This window comes from Myxocyprinus asiaticus, chromosome 48, assembly GCF_019703515.2.
Source record: "Myxocyprinus asiaticus isolate MX2 ecotype Aquarium Trade chromosome 48, UBuf_Myxa_2, whole genome shotgun sequence".
NCBI lineage: Eukaryota > Metazoa > Chordata > Actinopteri > Cypriniformes > Catostomidae > Myxocyprinus > Myxocyprinus asiaticus.
In genome coordinates, this window is record NC_059391.1 from 23,890,602 (window position 1) to 23,908,923 (window position 18,322).

Sequence of the window (18,322 nt, forward strand, 5' to 3'; positions counted from 1 at the left end):
GAAGTGTCAACTTGTGACACCTAGTCCCAAATGAGGCATAAGATAGTTTTCCTGTCTGCAGCACTGTACACCGGCATTCGCTATGGGAAGTGTGTGACATACTGAAATCTTCTCTCCCTTCTCAGCGAAGAACATAAGGTACAAACAAACGTTCCAATTAACTGCTTTCGGGTTCCTGCAGAGGAACCCGGGAACACCTTCCTTCTATTTGCACTCACACACCCCTTCTCGGCATTCAGATCGCTCGCTCTCCATTGTCCCTTCCCTGCAGGCCTTTCACGGCTAATGTATATTCATTTACCACTTAAAGGACAAACACGGCACCCTGTTAAAACTAAATCAAGCTCCATTCATGACATGATCCTTTTTGCCGGGCTCAAAGGGCCCCAGTCCGAGGGGTGCCCTGACCCTGAAGACACAGAGCAGGGATAGATTGAAGGAGAGGTGGGGTAGACAAAGGGAGTGGGTGGATTTGATCATATAGCCCTCCTAAAAAAAAAAACCAGCACTGTCTGCCTTGTCGGTGATTAAACCAACCAATGGTGGACACAGCGAGGACGACGGCGGGAATTCAGAGGAGGCGTGCTGGAGATTAAAATATGTCACGCCCATTCAGAGAGACTGGGATAAAAGAATAAAGGAGCATTATAGGAGGGAATGAAGGAATAGAGGGAGAAGTCTTTTCATGGCTGATGACTGATTGCCTGTGTTTTGATTGACAGGCAGTGTTGAGCTGAAGGTGGGAAAGTTGGAGAGGGTTTCTTGGTGGGGTTGATGTTGAGCTGTGAGAAATAAAGATTAGGACATTGTGTGTGAGAAGAGAGGCTTCGGTAAGAATATGCACGCCTGTAATTAGCCGTGACCAGTCGTGAGGGCCCTCAAAGCACTTTGAATATTAAAATGCATATGAGAATGTGGAATTACATGTGTGTATTATGCGAATGAGAAATGATGGTCAGTATGATATTCTCATTTAGGCAATATGACAAAAATGTACAGTGTGTATTCATCATTTTATATGTTGACTTTCATTTTCACTGATTTAAATTTAAATCATTGTACAACAGCGGGTTTTCTACTTAGTAAAAAATGACTGCATTACTGTAATGAGAATCATCACTAAAAACAAGGGGAATAGTAAAAGCAAAACGTATTGATGCGTTACGATAATGAGAATTGATGGGTAAAATGTGCTTAAATGTCCTGAAATAATGTCACAATGCAAAACATCTTTATGGTCATAAAAACGGGTTTCGTTTTCTTTGTGCAAAATGTAATTTTTTCCGCATTGATTTACGGTTAAACATGACTGGGACATTTTCTTGACCGGTTTTTAGAGTCACCCAAGCACACTTTCCAAGCAAAACATTGTTTTCAAAAAAAGACATTTGTATGTTTTTGAAACTATAAAACAATAGAGACCAAACAAGCTTTCTTTGGTTGTCAAATGTTAGTGGAACATGCAAAGTGTGGACCATTTTTTTTATTGTGATGAACTACACGTGGTTACTCTGCTAGGACATCTGTGTGAACTTTAAAGGGAAATGGCTTCATACATCCACTAAAAATTACTTTGGGACCAGCTGGTTAAAAGTAATTGCAAAAATGGCTAGAAAAGTTTTAGCATCAAATTGTTTGCAGATGTCACTTGGTTTGAGGTTTTGTTATCTTAATGCAATAAAATGAAATGCATTTTAAGTGTGGCTTAAATATCCAGATACTGTGGGTGATTGTAAATGTGGCATTTACAGTATATAAATACATGACATAAATCTGTCTTTTTTGTTTTTTTGTGATGGTAATATACAAATACCTTTACCTTACATTTACATATATCTTTAAAGGGAAAGTTCATTTACTCACCCTCATGCCATCCCAGATGTGTATGACTTTCTTTCTTCTGCAGAACACAAAGATTTTTAGAAGAATATCTCAGATCTGTAAGTGTATGGTGATCAGACCTTTGTAGCTCCAGAAATCACATATGGATTACTTTTATGTTTCATTTAAGACTCCAGTGGTTAAATCCATATCTACAGAAGCAATATAATAGGTGTGGGTGAGAATGTAAAAATAATGTAAGTCCTTTTTTTTTTTTTTTAACTCTAAATCTCCACTTTCACTTTTATATCTGAAAGTTAAAGTGGAGATTTAGAGTAAATAAGGACTTAAATAGAGTTCTGTTTCTCACCCACACCTATTACATCACTTGTGAAGATATGGATTTAAACATTGGAGTGTTATGTATTACTTTTGTTTCCTTTGTGATTTTTGGAGCTGTAAAGGTCTGATCACCATTCACTTGCACTGTATGGACCTACAGAGCTGAGATATTTTTCTAATAATCTTCATTTGTGTTCTGATGATGAAATAAAGTCATATACACATCTGGGATGGCATGAGGGTGAGTATATGATGAGAATTATTCCTTTAATGTTACATTTAAAACGTTTTCCTACTGTTTTTCTGGTGGTGTCATGTATAGAGTGTAGGAAAGCAATAAACAACCTCACGTTGTGAGGTACAGAGTGTTTCTGTGCTGTACCCTCATAAACCAGCTTTTAAGTACATGCTAAGGTCCATAAACATGTTTACAAAGGGGCCAAACTAATCTTACTCTGTCCCCAGTCTTAAATGAACCAGTTTGTATTGTACAGTTTGCATTGAATAGCCTGTTGTTGTTATTATTATTATTATGGGATGTTGCCATAAAGACAAGTGCTGTAAAACCGTTTACTGACCATTGTGCATGCTTCACATTAAGATGCAGCTCTTCAGGGTTGATTCTGGCCGAAGCACATATGGGTGTGTTTTAACAGAGTATGGATTCCAGGTCATTTACTAGGGTATAGTTGTGTATTATGTTGGCATACTATTATTCAACAGACTTGGGTTAGGGTTTTTTTTTTCGAGGTTTTTTTGTTTTGTTGTTGTTGCTGATTTTAGTTACTATTTACATTTACAGTTACCTAAATGTTTTATGTATAGGCCTACAACAGCATTATATTGGACAATGATCACCCTGTCCTCTAGATATCGGCACTGGCCACAGAAAACAAAAAAAAAAACAATTTTTTTTTTTTTGTCTACTAATTATTTACCTTTACATTTTATTATAATACATATTATTGTTTTATGTATAGGCCTACAGTATGTCAGCATTATATCAGCCATTGGCCACCCTAGCCTCTAGATATCGGTATCAGCATTGGCCATTTGAAAAACCATATTGTTCTACTAATTATTTACATTTAATCTAATACATGCAACTATTTATAGGCCTAGGTCAGGATTATATTGGCCAATGGCCAGCCTGCCCTCTAGATATAGGCAGTGTCCATTGAAAATCCCATACCAGCATATCAACAATTTTTTACATTTAATCTTTTAGCATTTCCTATTTATTTCCCACTATTTCCTACTTTTCGTTTTAGAGAGGATTAACAATTTGAATAACTGGATAGGCCTACTTTACCTTTTTTTTGTGTGTGTGTGTTTTGTGTTGTGAAGTTTCTTAGAAGGCAACCTAAATTTGCTAAACTAGACCCTTTCTTATTTCTTATTGAGTGTGTAAAATATCACAAACCTTTCAGTTAATTTTGTAAACTCAGGATTTGACTGTTTTATTTATTTATTTGTTTAATGGCCTCCTCCAGTCCTTCTCATCTCATTGCTGACACTCCCCCTCCAGCTTGTCATAATTGGTGACCCACTGCCGGCTGTGCGCCTCGCACACTCCAGGTATCCGGTGACTCAAAGGTCGGTAAGTGCCCCTGTCAGCACACCGCGGTGAGGAACAAGAGATTAGCCCTAATCCAATCCACCCAGTGTACCCACCTCCCCTTCTCCTTCTTGCTCAGAGGAGGAGCCGTGGCTTTCAGGTCAGCATTGGAATCCCTACCCTAAAAAGAACCCCTCGGCAACTCACCAGAAGGAAAAAAAAAAACTCTTTAAACCCGTCTGAACTGGCTGGTGGTCTTTTCAATGGCGCTCTCTGTGGACAAAGCTCTTTTCACAGGAAAGGCCGAATAAATGAGGAGGATGCCACCGCAGATGTCTTGAGACGTCTCTGTTTGCGTTTAATTGACGCAAGGCTGCACGCTCGGTTGAGTACAGTGACTTGATGGAACCTGTCTGGTCCAGACCAGAGGCTGTTTACTAAAAGTCTGGTGCATTGTGTGACCTGAAGATGGTGTAGATGACACATTTCCCATTATGCTCCGTCATGCCCACAGACATCCATTTCAGGGTATCCATTTGTCAACAGTCTGGGCACTGCCTCTGTGGCACAGTGTTGTAATACTCTATATGTGGGAAATCTCCAGCCCTCCTGAAATGATACGATTTAAAAGCGTGATGTAAAAGATTCGGTTGAAGGAACCATTTTCAATTTATTTAAATGAATTATAGGCTACAAAGCGGCTAAAAGCATCCCTTATGGAAAATGTGTTTTTCTGGTTGCAAAAGGTGTCAAGACTGAAAAAAGAAAACCATTCTTTTTATTGAATATTGATAAAGCAACAATTTGTGTGAAATGATGATATAAGGTGTTATATATATATATTATTATTTTTATTTTTTTATTTTTTTATTATTATTATTTTAAAGGTGGCAAAGGGGGCCTTTAACCCCATGTAGTGGCAATATAGTTATAGGGCAAAATTTGTCAACTTGTGCAAATTCCTTTGAGACAGCAAGATGTGTTTTTGTGAATTGTCTTTTTTTTTTTTTTTTTTTTTTTGAGTACCAAATTAAGATAATGCTTATTCAAAATAACCGTTACAGAAAAAGGTGCACCATTTTCTGGTCATATTTGGCATTTAATAACATCTCTAGTATTCTATAATCAAGTGAATATCCATTGTGATTGGATCTGCCAATGTGAGCCCACTTTGAGCATTTTTCATAAATCTATTTGCCTCACTTGAGATAAACAATGTGTTTTATGAGGGCCTTTAGCCCCTGCCAAAAGGGAGACATTACACCAAATACTGTTGTCACTTGTTAGTTACTGAAATTTTCAGTTATCAGTTATTGATTGCATCAGCTTGAACAAAACTGAAAATGACCAAGTATTTCGTCTCAAAATAAATTTGATAATCTTATGGATTATCGTTAGCTACGTAAATTTGCAACATTTTCAAAGTTATTAAATGTTAGATCAAATTACCTCAAAATCAACCTTTAGACATTGCCCTCCAAATCTGCAATGGGTCTTCAAAATACAGTCTGTCTGTAGTGCATCATGCTTGTTTACACAGCATTGTGTGTTGCATTAAACAGAGGAGTCTTGACAAAATAAGTATGACTTGATTTTGAGTAATTCAAAGTTTGGTTCCAAACGCTCTTAGTTAGAAACACATGAAGGTATTTAAAAAGATGCTAATTAGACATGTCAAGTAAAAAAGTAAAGGAAAAAAAAACATAAGTACAGCACCTGTTGCAAATGCAAATACTGCATTGAATGGGCACATTTAGTGTGATTGGAATATCTGCAGAATTATCAAGCATTTTAAACTTGTATTTATATATTTAGCACATTTGCAAGTTATAATGAGAGTTTCTGTTGTTTTTTTCAAACAATCTTTTTGTGTGGCATGCAGTTTTAAATTCTCCTCCAAAGCTTTTCCTTGAATTGAATTGCTCCTTTTGAACCTACTAAGAGAACAGCTGTAAAAGTAAATGTAAAATTTGTTCTTAATAAATGATATATAAAAGAAAACCTTAATAAATTTGTTTTACATAATTTTTATCACTTAAAACTGGAAATCTATTGACATGATTAACATTTTAATAGAATTTTGGAAAGCAAAACAGTTAAACTGATTAAAAAATTTTACCAGAATTTATCAGTGTACACATCTGTTTAAAATACTTTGACCATGCAACATGATCATATCAGGAGAAATAATGGAGAAACAAGACCATTTACTGAAACATCAAGCATATTCTTTCTTCAAAATCTACATTGAATATTAAAAAAAGATGTACTGTAAAAGTATTTATAATGAATACATTTGAAGATGGAGGAAAAAACAGTAACAATCATAAAGAAGGTGTGAAACTCAAGTGCATCCAGTAGAGAATCTTATTTTGTAACTTTACATAATTTTGTTACCTTATTTTTCTACACCAGCTAAGAGGTGAGAAGAAATGATTACTGTGTGAGACAGGTCATGCTTAACACATCAATTATTACTCTGTGACCACCCATAAGATGAATGTTTGATAATCTATGAGAAAAACTGTAATATTATGGTTTACCATTTAGAAATATCACTATAGTTATTTTATTTTCAAATGTCATGAATACATTTAGCTCATTTGCCATAGTGTGTCTGTTTTTTTGTATTTGCTTTTCTGTTCCCCATGTGTTTGTGTATGCAGATCACACTCGTTCTGTCTGGCCCCCATGCCCAGGGCCCAGAGTTAGGGCCGTCTCACACAGACTTTGGGATATATGGGTACCGCATTGTCCCAAACATGTCTCTTCTATCCTGCCTACCCAGACGTGTTCTAGGACTGTCTGGATCGGTTTTCCCAGACAGTCACCCTCTCTACAGGGGCTGAGAGATTCATGACCCCCTTTTCCATGACAGCTCTTCAGACAGCAAGGGTCAGAGGTCAAGACCAGCTGTCACTTTACCCCACAGCACAGAGTCAATATTGCATTATAGTCACAAATAAGGGATGAAGGAATGCAGACGTGCATTCCTTGGGATACCTCATCAGAGAGGCACTACATACAAATGTTATTTTCATTTATATTCAGGAAAAAAAGGGTGTGAATTAAAACTAGACAGAAAATCGTCATTATTTTTTTTGGTGCAAATAATCAATGCAATGCATGAATATATATTTTCTACCTTTTATATGATGCATCAAAAAATCTGAATGAATTTTTTGTGTGTGTGTGTTCTTTTAAAAAGTTTCAAATTGGCACATAATTGCATGTAAAAACTATAAATGATGTATATTTAATGCTTAGCCTATTATTATGATTTTAAAGAGTTCTGAAATGACAGAACACTTCCTCTGGGACAGATGTCTCTAAGGTGAAGTTCAAGTCCAAAGTCCTTCAATTGTCTGACACAAACTTTTGTTCAGTGAAAGTGCAAAAGTCTCAGAAAGTGGCATGTAAAATGAACATTTACTGTGATAGCTTTCTTATGCATGACACTAATAAATGAACACATACTGTATACAATTAAATAAATGTATAAACTGGTTTGTAATTGCTTTGAAAGTTTATGATGTAAAAAAAATAAAATAATATTAATTCAGTAAAGTTAAATAATGGGCATTAGGGACAGTATTTGAGGAAAGAAAATGAAAGTGTTTTTAATTTTCTTCACACTAAACTTGACACATATAGGCCAATATGTTTGTGCATGCCCTGCTAAAGTCACATGAGTCTTTGAAAGTAGACATATCAAATCAACACCTGGTATTTTTTTTAATTTTTTTTTGTCTTAATGATATTATGTAGTTATGTATTTCCCTTTTGCATCTTTTCTACATTTTTCTTCTTTTTTCTTTTCATTCTTTTCTTTATAGTTGCCATTAATTATAAGTATTTTATAATTATTCTTCTGAAAAAAGTACTATCATCATTCAAATATGTATGGTTGCCAACTTGCCATAATTTATTTATTTATTTATTTTACATTATTTCTACAAATTACTTCTTGATCAGTCCTGATGTAATTGAATGGGAAAGAATGGTAAGGCTTGAGCTGGAATAATTCTGTATGTGAGGAGATAAACTAAATAATAATAATAATAATAATAATAATACTTGCCTAATAATAATGTGAAGAGAAATATAAAACAGATGAAAATTAAACGGAAAAGGAAATTAAACTTGGAAATCGCTGAAAGTCATTGATTTCGATAGTTCACACTTTTTTTGCATCTTAATTCGTTCGTTTTGATAATTATAAAAATAGTTTAATAATCTGAATGACGTTCTATTGAGTTAAGACAAACTTTACAATGGATCAAGTTTAAATAGAAAATCCCTACACTTTCTGACGACCATTCTTCTCTTTAATAAAACACTTATAGCAGGTAAATAAGTAAAATAAGTAATAATATTAGCCACAATTTATTCAAACATAAATTCACAAATTTGTAAAAAAAATAAATAAAAATAAATAAAAAATAAATAAATAAAAAGCCCATTTAACAGTCACGTTTTGTTGTTTCAAAACAACCTTAATTGTGTCAAAAGATGCAAAAGAATCTGATATGAAATCACACTTCACATTTTGTAAACAATATATTTCTTATTAAAGTTCTATGGGATCATTTGGGTTTTGGATAGCCTTTTCAGAACATTTTATTTTACAGAACATTTTGAATTTATTTGGTGTATTTCTGTGTGCTGTTAATTATAATCCCGCGTAACTATATTATAAAAAGCATGCGAGACTCCGTAAATGAACAAATAAACACATCAAAGCACTGACCTGCGGTCACATCTCTTCATTAAGAAATTTGCCACCGGCGGACCCTCGCGCACATCATCACACCAGCAGCGCACAATAGAGACGTGCGTTCTTGCGCTCTGATTGGTCGCTCCACAACACAGCGCTGAGACGAGGCTCTGATTGGTCACTGTGCAGTCGACGTCACTGCAGGAGAGCACATACTGGGCAGGAAGCTGAGGGCTGGTACCAAACCTGCGCGAGCAGACAGAGTGATCGCGCGTCAGCATCACGAGCATCACCATAATCAATATAATCAATGGTTTGGAGAGTTTACCACCTGTTGTAAATGCATATAGTTTCAAGAAAGAGTAGAACGCGAAATAGAAAGGAGAACAAATTCCAGTAATGTGTGATCTTAAGGGAGCAGATATAGGGAGCAAAGGAGACATTGTGGATTACAGACGTGCTGCATGTTGCAATGCATCGATACATTATGTGAGTTCCATGTGCAGTGCAGGGGGATGCTGATGGTGATCCACGTTGTTTGGATGGAGGGTTTTAAGAGGTAGGTTATACACTCTTACACAACTATAGATATGACATGTCTTTTGTTTCCAGAACAGTCAATTTGAATGAGAAAATTCAGAGGAAAAAAAGAGGTGGATTTATTATAGTCTCTAAAGGCGACCTATTTGAGACCTGTTTCTAAGCATGACTTTTTTTTTATTATTATTATTTATTTATTTATTTTTGTTGTCCTTATAACAATTTAATTAATGCTACTGGACAACCACTATTATAAATATACCTTAAAATATATTATTCGACCTCAAAAAGAGCATATACCCAATGTGTATCGGTCATCGTTGACCGTTTTGCCAATGTGATTTAACCCTCATGTGCCTTATTCTCTCGTACATGAAAGCAATAGGCTATCCTGCATATTGATATTAATCATCATATTTTAGCCTATAAATTAAATAGAACAAAGTAGTGGTATAAGTAAAATAAGTAAAAATAATAAAAGTAGACATATATATATATATATATATATGTCTTATTACAAAGTCATATATAAGTCCATATTCTAAAAATAAGATTTTATAGAAAGTAGGCTAGTTTTATTTATGTATGGTTTGTGCTCTTGACGAAAGCCACACATCAGTAGACAATGAGAATAAAGTTTGCACAGAGTCTTTAGTTTACATTATAGATTACAATATATGTCACTCTAAGACAAAGTGCATCAACTCATGGATTCTATTCAAACTGCACTTTATGCATAATGCAGGAGTCGGTGGTGTATTAAATTATCATTTAAATTTTACTACAATGAGTCATTGTATTTGATGTAATGGTGAGTTGGAGGGAAACGAGTGTATGAGTTTAAAACTTTTGGAAATGTGGGACAGAGTGTGTAGCACACCAAATCAGCTTTTATATATTTAAAAGCAGATTATTTTCAAGACATGTATCTGAAATTATGGTGTCTGTTGCTGTTACATTCGCGGTTTGTTGTGTGGTATTTATTGTATTTTACACTGATTAACAGACGAACTTTATTTCGTATTACAGGAATTGCCAGTATAGCTACATTTCTTTTGAGATTATTTTGTTATAAAAAAGATGAATTTTATTTCATTTTAGAATAATAAAATAATAATCATAATAATAATAGGCCTAATAGTAATAATAATAATAATAATAATAATAAATAATAATTATTATAGTAATAAAAATATTAAAAGCCTAATAATTTAGTTTATTTACATACTATAATAATAATAATAATTATTATTATTATTATTATGATTATTATTATTAGGCCTATTATTATTATTATTAGTAGTAGTAGTAGTAGTATTGTTAGGCCTATTATTATTATTATTATTATTATTAGGCCTATTATTATTATTATTATTATTATTATTATTAGGCCTATTATTATTATTATTATTATTGTAAAAAATAACTTGTTTGAATGACAGTAAGGTAACCGTGGCCTACTATTTAGCAAAGAGGCTATATTAAATTGTTTGAATTCAGATATTACTATTTTCATATTTTATCGGAAGCTTTTTTAAGCTATATGACGCATCTGCAAATTCACCTGCACGTGTTTGTGCGTTTTTTTCTCCCTTTTGCTTGTTATTTTTTTTCTCTTGACTTAATTGTGTTTGTGTTGTTTGTCGATAACTACATTTACGAAGTGTTTGTGATTTATTCATAGATATGTGACGGCAGTTATAACATCAAAAACACATATGTACCCACAATGGGGCCTTATAACGCGTTTATGAGGGTTGGTTTCTCTCTTTGGTTATCTAGCTGTATGAGTTATAACACATTTCATAAAGCTAGATAACCGAAAGTAGAAATAATTCTCAAAATCTGCTGAAATTGTCACTCAAGTCTGAAAGAAGCCAGAACTTTACTTCAGGTAAATTCATTCATTCATTCAGTTTAAATTTTTTATTGTAAAAATCAAGTCACATTCAAACCAAAATGTTTGTTTAGGTTGTGATTCATGTGTCTGAATGTGTGTTAATGCACAAAACATGTTTCTCATGTTGCCATTAGTAACTAGCAGTCAGCATCCTGCTATAGGCGGCTGTTTAAATGCAGAACATAACATTAATATTTATATATTTTTTCTTTTTTCATAATTTGTATTGAGAATGTATTTCTTTTCTCGTGCCAATCAATTTAAAAAAATCAGACTAATACAATTAGTAACAAAATTATGCAGTGCTTTAAAAACATTTTATAACATGTTTTCCTATCTCAAATCCAAAAGAGCCCAATTGTGTTGATTTGCAGTTATGTCCTCAAGTGTATTGTGATCATATTCTCAGGTGAAGGAGATTACATTTTGGCCGATGAGATACTCTCTAGCTCTGCAAACAAAAGAGGCACTTGAGGGCTATTTGTTAGGGTCTGTAGCCCAAAGGGGGGCCTTTGGATTGTCCTGTATTCCTATTTAGACGCTTTGTGCTGGATTTCCCTGTGTGAAAGACAGAAACAATGCTAGCAGTACAAACATTCATTCTCTGTATACAGGGAAGTAGCCTATCATTGCAGGAAACCAGTGGTTCCATGTACAAGGCTACATTTAATTCTTTTGAAAACCCTTGTGATAGGATAGAAACCCATTGTAGTGGGGAAATAGACCCTCGCCGATTGGTTAGATTCAATGAAGTGGATTTATTATTGCTTTAAGACATTTCTGCAGTTTTTCCTGGATTAGACTGGAAGATTTAGCTGTAAAATGGAGACTTGTGCACATAGGCTTCCATAATCTGTCATGCAGACACATGCATCTTCAAAAACATCAGCAAATCAGTAGCTTGTTCTAGCCTCTCAGTTTAAGGATATTCCTTTGAAAAGCACAGCTGATTTACTTTAAAATTGCACTGTAGTGTTGCCAGATTCAGTTTAGATTCAGTCCAAAAGTGAATTAGGAAAATGTTTTAGTGTAAATGTGTTGTCAATATGAATTTGCAGTTACAGAGGAAAGCTACTGGGATAATTTTGTAAAATGTATTCCTATGCTCAAAATCAGATGTTCACATAATATATATATATATATATATTAATAATAATAGTAAATTATAATTCTGTTGAAAATGTTTTCACAGTTACACACAAGAATGAACTGACTAGTATATGAGGGGAAAAAAACTATTCAGTTGAGCTAGCTTGAAACAAACCAAAATTATTAAAAAAAATAATTTTTTGAAATGCTGCTTTTTTCATGTTCATTCATCCTTCTTGCTTCTTGCCATTTATGGTTCTCACTCACTTATTCCCTCTCTCCTTTCTTACAGTGTGCTTATTTCCATCCACAATATGGCACAATAAAGTAACAACAAGGGCACAGCCATCAGAGATCAGAGAGAGAGAGAGAAAGAGACTTGGAGGAACATGGCAGCCTCCATTTGCTACATCTTTCCTTCTCCGCCTACCCAGAAACTCCCAGTGCCATCTGTGCCCCTGTGGGGTGCAGGAGAGAATCCATGCCAGTGCCAGCAGCGACGAAACCCTTGAGTTCCGGCGCCAAGACAGACGACATAGGGAGGCCATCTTGACGGAGATCTTAAACGAGAAGCTAAGATGGCTGGACTGGCACATGAGGTGAGTTGCATCATGTCTTTTTTTATTTGAGTGTGTATGTGTGTGTGTTTATGGGGATATTATGGCTCCCTTAATTTGCCCCCCTTGCTTCTAGTCTATCTGATCTTAGCACACTAATTAGTGAGAGGGTTTTGGCGGGGCTTGGCGAGGAAAGGGAGGAGGGGGGGTAGAGAAAATAAATGAACTAGCAATGACTGTAGCAGCGACTACCATCTTCCTTTGTTAAGGCTGAACTGTGGCTAATATATTAACAGAGATCTCACCATCTTCGTTAAGGGCTAAATTCAGTTGATTCATTGCCAAAAAATTAAGATTGACTCTAAAATCACTGATAAACAATTTTTGTCTCATTGTGCCCCATAAGAGTAGCAGTTTGCAATAAAATTATGAAAAAATTTAATTAGGCATTTTATGACTAAATGAACCCAAAAAAGGACAATTCTGTTATCATTTACTCACCACTCACTCACATTTTCCAAGCACCTTGTTGGTTTTGTGAAGTTGCTCCAGAATTATAATTAATAATTATAATTAATTAATTAATTTTATTTATTTATCACACATTATACATTTGCACATATACAGTGAAATTCTTTTTTTCACATATCCCAGCTAAGCTGGGGTCAGAGTGCAGGGTCAGCCATGATGCGGCGCATCTACATCATTTACTCACCCTCCAAAACCTTTTAATGACTTTTTTATGCAGTGCCTTAGTCACCAGTCACTTTCATTCTATGGAAAAAAAGATGCAATGAGAGTTCATGGTGATTGAGGCTGACAGTCCCTAATAACATGTCCTTTTGTGTTCTATGTTAGAAAGAAGGTCGTACGGGTTTGGAACAACATGAGGGTGAGTAATTGAAGACAGAATTTTCTTTCCCTTTCATTTATTGTGCTAGCTTAATTTGAAGCCTACATCGAAAGTTTTATTTGAGTTTTTTTTTTTTTTTTACAGTGAAAGCATTCATATTAAATCCAGATGATGTGATGAATGTGATGTTTAGGTACCTAGAAAAGAACAGGAGAATGTTAAATGATGATGTGCTCATCTCTTCTTGTTTGTCTCCTCACTATTCCCCACAAACAGAAAATTGCGCTTCTGTACCAGGCTTATTTACAATTCAAATCTTTTCCTTAAAGCAAATTGTTTGTAGCTGAGGATGGATAATGAGGGAGGGAATCAAAAGGGAGAAAATAACGAAACGAGGGCTGCTAATGAGAGGCACTAAGCTAAGATCCTCTTGACACAGTCGCAGTGAATGGGAGTGAGGGCTAGTGGCATGTTTAAAGACACAGGAAGCACTATCCCACTATCTCTTCTTGTGGGCTTCTGCAATGAATCCTGTTGCTTTCTTCAGGAATTATATGTCTTTTCATACATCCAAAAGTTTCAGAATCATAATTCAGAATCAGAATCTGAATTAAAAGTGGATCAAATGGAGGAACTGTTATAAAAAAATGAATAAATGCTTGAAATAATGAGTGCATGCATGAATGAATTAATGCATGAATAGACATCAATAATTTTTTTATTTCTTTAAAAAACATTAATGCATTAGTATGCACTTAAATAATGGATAATCCAACATAGTCACATGACAACTCGGAATAATTTGTACAAGGTGGCGAAATTGTAAGATATCATATGACTTGCATACTGACCAACCAATTAACAAATACAATTACAAATCCATACAATAAAGGCATCACATTTTATCTAACCTCCTATCTAACACTTTATTTTAAGAAATGAAATGTCTGTGAACAAATTTTGTTTTTCATTTCATATTTATTAATAGAATACAAATGATATCGGTAACCTATAAACACTTTCCTTGTCTTGTTCCAAACACCAATGTTTTTGTTTTCTTTCGTCATACACAAAAGTTATTTTCCTATAAAAAAACATGGTTAGGTTTAGCTTTGGGTTAGGGGTTAGGCTTAGGAAAAATCATATTAGTACAGTCAGTTAGTTCTATTAGAGTAAAAGTCATACATTTTTGATTTTGTATGATTTCGCCAACTTGTACTATTATTACGACTTGTCATGAGACAGGGTTGGAAGAAATACATACTGTATATAACTCAGACTACTATCTCTTGCCAAATCCACAAGAATATTCAGTAATTGTGTAGTTGACATCAAAAACGTTGGTAGGTTGACATGTCCTATACAGTACTCCATATAAACAATAGTAAACAGCTTTTCTAACTCTTTTATAAATATTATAGTATGCATCCAGGTTTTATGACCTCATATTAATTGAGAGACTAAATGCAATATTTGTACTTGTAAAAATTCATTTGTCTCACACACACCAACCACAGGACCATTTAAATGAGCTAGTGAAGGCAATTTTAGGTGATTCAAATGGTCAAAACTTTTAAAGTAATGGTAATCAACCAGAACAGTGAAAATATACACTTTCCCTTATAAATTTTAATCTAAAATCTTCATGATAATAATAAAAAAGCACGGACATATTATGCGTCAACAACCCCATTACAAGTAGTTGTCAAATTCACAGTATATTCATGTTGCTGTACGGCTTTCACACAGACACTATGCAGTTTTCCAAACAGCATGGCTCACACCCCCCTCACTCAGGCCCTGGCAAAAACGGCACGGCATACCCCTGGCAATCTGGCTCGAGGTTTTATGAAACGCAGATAGAGAGAGAGGGCGAGGTTGGTAAGTGGGCTGCTGTGGGGCCAGGGACCGGCAGCTGCAGCATGCCTGCCTTTAATGAACAGAACGTGGTGTCGGCCATTAATATTCTGCCCAGCTCGCGGCTGGTCCCTCTCTCTCAATGGAGGCCCCCTCCTTTATAAAGAGCTCCTGCTTTCCCACCATTGTCAGGGGCGCTGCAGCATTAGCAGAGAGGGGGTAGGGTGGGAAACACCGATGCAGACCAGACACCACCAGATGCCAAAGACACAAGACGGTTATGCAGATCTCAGAGCCTTTGTGTGCCAGAGTGTGTGTTTGTGTGTCCAGGGGTGTGTATGTTTATAGACGGAGGCTGTAAGCCACCTGATCATCTTAATTAATACGTGTCTGGGTGAGATGCAGATGTAAACGTGCAAAGTGTGTGATATGATGTCATTTATATGTAGAGCACACAATGTACACTCTACTTTGAAGGTTCTTTTCAATGCTGTACTGCATTGTTTCATTCAGGTCGGGTCTTGCGCTCAGATTTAGTGTAATTAAAAATTTTTCCTTTATTAATGGATTCTAGTTTAAAAGGCACCCTTCAGAGCATCACATTAAATTATAAATTATTAAATAAAACTTAACAGAAAACTATTAAATATTTTCAGCAGATATAAAAAGTTTTAAACTTTTTTGGTAACATTTTACAATAAGGTTTACATTAGTTAACATGAACTTACAATGAACAACACTTTTATGGCACTTATTAATCTTATTAAACATTTACTAGTAAATTTTTTAAATTAAAGGTATATGTTTACATTAATGAATGCATTAGGAACTAGCATGAACTACCAATGAACCACTGTATATAAATAAATTAAAAACATTAACCAAGATTAATAAATGCTGTAAAAATATATTGTTCATTGTTAGTTCATTGTACCTAATGCTTTTACTAATGGAAAATAGAAATACAACCCTATATTATTTTATGTTTTATAGTGTTACCCTTTTTTCTCTCTTTTCTTTCTTAAATATGAAAAAGTGTAAACAGTGGCCCCAAAAAGTCATGAACACTTAAGCCACAATTAAAAATGTATGAATGTCTTTGTATTATAGAACAAAATATCAAACCAAGTGGCATTTGTTTTAAAGAAATATAGCACATGTTCACTTTTCAAAAACACAAAATTACCTAATACAAGAAAAATCATAAATTTGTATGTGTTCAAAAGTATCTAAATAGTGCTTTTTGGGGCCACTGTATATTAGCACTGTATACAGTACCTACATTAAGTAGATACCAAACAATACAAGCAAAGAGCGAAAAGTTGAACTAATTAGAACTCAGCACCCATTCAATTGCAAATGTAACTGCCATACATTAATGTCCAAAATAATTGAGAAATGTTCACAGATGCAAGGCTTTTCAGATACAGTAAAGAGCACCACTGTTTGTTGATGAAATTAAAAGAGCTCTAGGAAACGTACACGGGTTGCATGGGTTGGTGATTTGCATCGGCACCGTGATGAAGGTCATATGACATCAGAGACGGGCATCTCATGCACTGTGAGCTCTGCAGAGTAAAGAAACCGTCAAACAACCGACCCACCTCAGTTTCACCTCATCAAAGAGAGGGCAAAGAGATGGCGAGAGAGACAGAGAGAGATAGAATAGTAAAATAAAAACAGAGGAAAGCCAGCTAGCACCAATAACCCTATTAATACCCAATTACAGTGATAAAGATTTGAAAATTACAAATGAAAGGAAGGAAAAGAGGTAAGCTTAAAAAGGTGGCATAAAAGGGTGTTTAATGGCACATGGCGATAGGATAGATTCAGAGGATGGAAGGAAGGAGGGGTGGACACGTGATAAGGAGCCATGTTTTAGTTTCACATTCCTTAGACTGCTCACAGCTACTGTAAACCGCAGGTCCGCAGTGACTTCTGAGTGGCAAAGACTCACCGTACACCCATCCAGAAGGGCATCAAAAAAATCAAGTGGAGGATGTTATAAACAGTTCATACTGTTTGGATTCAGCAGTCAGCAAAAGCACATACGGACCTGTTATATAATTTTAGACAGACCAGAGAGAGATGGGCGACAAACATTTGTTTGGTTTCTGTAGACTTTATAAAACAAATTCTCGCAATAAATATCAATGAATAAGATATAAATATGTAACGTTATGAACATTCCAGTTATGTACAGTATAATATTTATAAAATGCCATATTTGTAAAATGCCAGTTTGTAAAAACAAAAAACAAATACGTGCACTTACAATTGAGATCTGTGGGGCATCTGTTGTACACATGCCCCATAGCCTTCTATTGTTCTGAGTTTAGAACAAGCTAAGCTCAATCGACAGCATTTTTAACACAGTGTTGATTACCACAGAAAATAATGTAGACTCGTCCCTCATTTATTAAGAAAATAAATACATTTGTGATAACAGTGAGGCACTAAGTCCTCGTGGTGGCGTAGTGCCTCGCCTCAATCCAGGTGGTGGAGGATGAATCTCAGATGCCTCCGTGTCTGAGACAGTCAATCCGTGCATCTTATCACTTGGCTTGTTGAGCACGTTACCGTGGAGACCTAGCGCATGTGGAAGCTCATGCTATTCTCCGTGGCATCCACGCATAACTCACCACACGCCCCACTGAGAGCGAGAACCACATTATAGCGACCACGAGGAGGTTAACCCAATGTGACCCTATCCACCCTAGCAACCGGGCCAATTGGTTGCTTAGGAAGCCTGACTGGAGTCATTCAGCACGCCCTGGATTCGAACTTGTGACTCCAGGTGTGGTAGTCAGCATCTTTATTTGCTGAGCTACCCAGGCCTGGCGAAAAAGTGTGTATTTTAAAGTTTATGGATTGGCCCCATTCACTTCTGTTGTAAGTGCCTCACTGTAATGACAATTTTTGCTGTTTTTTTTTTAATAAAAAGGGGATTGAGCTCAACTTGAATTGAACCTGGAATGTTCCTTTAGGTGCATTTCTGTACACATTTATTTGTAACTTTTCGTATTACAAACTAATTTACAAATAGAAATTCTGTGGTATGCTATTGATAAATTCTAGCTTGTATTTA